The sequence below is a fragment of the Hipposideros armiger genome, unplaced genomic scaffold, assembly GCF_001890085.2.
Source record: "Hipposideros armiger isolate ML-2016 unplaced genomic scaffold, ASM189008v1 scaffold_2, whole genome shotgun sequence".
Taxonomy (NCBI): Eukaryota; Metazoa; Chordata; class Mammalia; order Chiroptera; family Hipposideridae; genus Hipposideros; species Hipposideros armiger.
This window is the reverse complement of record NW_017731352.1, coordinates 5,582,764-5,585,096: the sequence shown is the minus strand read 5'-3', so window position 1 is coordinate 5,585,096 and position 2,333 is coordinate 5,582,764.

The following is a 2,333-nucleotide window of genomic DNA, read 5'->3' as shown; positions in this document are numbered from 1 at the left end:
CTCAGCATATCATCGGCTTTCTCCAAAAATCTTCACTGAAAATCTTTTCTCTCAACTCCCATTCTCAACTCTATTTTTAAGTTGGATGTTGAGAGGGGTTTAAGAATAATCTGTTTTAGATGGCCAATAGACATATGAAAAGATGCTCAACATCGCTAATCATCAGAGAAATGCAAATAAAAATCACAATGAGATCCTGCCTCACACCTCTCAGGATGACCATCCTCAATAAATCAACAAACAAGTGCTAGTGAAGATGTGGAGAAAAGGGAACCCTCCTGCACTGTTGGTGGGAATGTAAATTGGTGCAACCACTATGGAAAACAGTATAAAGTTTCCTCAAAAAATTAAAAATAGAACTACCTTAAAAAAAAATAAAAAAGAACTACATTATTACCCAGCAATTCCACTGTATGGCTGTGGCAGAGAGAGATAGGGTGGCTGCTGGAGGAGGGTGGGGTGGCTGCTGGAGGAGTGTGTGATGGCTGTGCTGACAGTGGACTCAGCTCCATCAGGGAAGACCATTTTGGTAACTTCAAATAACTATTTGAATTTCTATTGTATTCTCAGTCTTCTTAGCAGCAACACTAATGTCCCAGAAAAGAAAGAGTCCCAAAAGGCCTGGGATATCAGGTCAAGGAGACAAGGAAGGGTGCAAACACTTGAACTGCTCTCTGATTGGCTGTCTTCTCTTCTCTTAAATATCATTGTGGCTGTGGCTGCCATCTTCCCTGAGCTCGCAGGATCCCAGGAGCACCCCAGGACTCTGTTCTCAACTCTGATATCTGCTGTGCTTGGCTGCCAGTCACGACTGGCCTCCATCCCAATTTGACTTAAGAACACCACAGCTTTCCAAAATCTGCACAATCAGTTCCTCCACATGACAGAAGAAGGGGTGTTGCCAACAAGCTCTGTGAACACAAGAAATACATTCACGTTCCACTTTTCCAGCTCTATGTTCAAGTCCCACTTGGATCTCTGCTGGTTGTTTTTCTTATTTATCCTGCATTAGCTTGATTCATCTTAAGGATGGCTCTAATGATTTATGTAAGTAATCTGCATTGTGGTTTTTATGTTGTGAACCTAAGAAATGAGACAAATATCTTCAAGGCAGACAGAGGGGCCACATGAAGCTTTTCCAAACTTACTTTCCCGATTGATGAAAGAAAAGTGGTAACCTTCTCCAAAATCACAGTGACTCAACTCAATGTATAATCAAACGCTATTCTGCCTACTCTTCCTTCTCTATCATGCACTTAACTTGTATAACACGTAAACATACAATTGACTCTCTCTTACTTTATAATGAGATTTTTGCAATTACCTGTGTTTCTATCTTTGTCTTGGCTTCTAGGAGACTCATACTTGAGTTTCATTTTCAGATACAGCAACCTTCTTGAATTTTTCAGTTAGCATATTCATTTATCCACTTTCTTTGACTATTTTTTAAAATTTGCTCATATTTTATTTACTTCCTATATATGACATTTTCGGGAGCTGCTTCATTTTTTTTTCTTTTTGATGAGGTAGGGAATAAATAAAATCAATAAACAATTATGCATCCTTCTATTTTATGAATTCATTCTGCTTTCAGCTTACTCTTATTTGTGGTACAGGAAGGATCCTTAACCTGTTTTCAGAGATACATTCCTTGTTATTTTACTGAAGACTTCAGGTAGGGGTGTGTGTATGTGTAAAAAGACACATAACAACACAGTAGTTGAGAATGCGAGCTCCAAAGACAAACTGCCTGTGCAAATCCCAAATCCACCACTCAGCAGAAGGGTGACTGGAAGCAAGTTCCTTAATTCTGTGCACCTCAGTTTTAATTATGAGAGCAGTAATATTTACCTCATAATGCAATTGTGAGGATAAAATGCTAATACAGCTATACATGTGAAATGCTTGGAACAGGTTCTCAATTAATGTTAATGGTTATTGTTGGTGTGGGGAAGGAGATGCTGAAAGTCAAGTCCTTCTCTCTCCAGAGGTGGAGAGGAGGTGGCACCATTCGCTGCCCTCCCTCCTCTTGAGATGTTAGCCAAACTATAGAGAAGAGAGAGAGGGCTGGGCAGTGGTAACTCATTTAGAAATCACCCCGCTTTGCTCACTAGGCTTCAGTTTCTAGCCCAAGGCCCTTGCTGTACTCAGCCTCACTCTAATTTCCCTGCTTTATTGATTCAACCAAAAAAGTCCAGAGGGATCTGTGTCTATTTCTCAATTTAATCCATCTCTTAAACTTTTAATTCTAATGGCTTTATTTTTTTATCTGTAGACTTTCTTTTGGTTCTTTGTCACTCATATGATCAGTTTTTATTTTTATAAAGTTATAT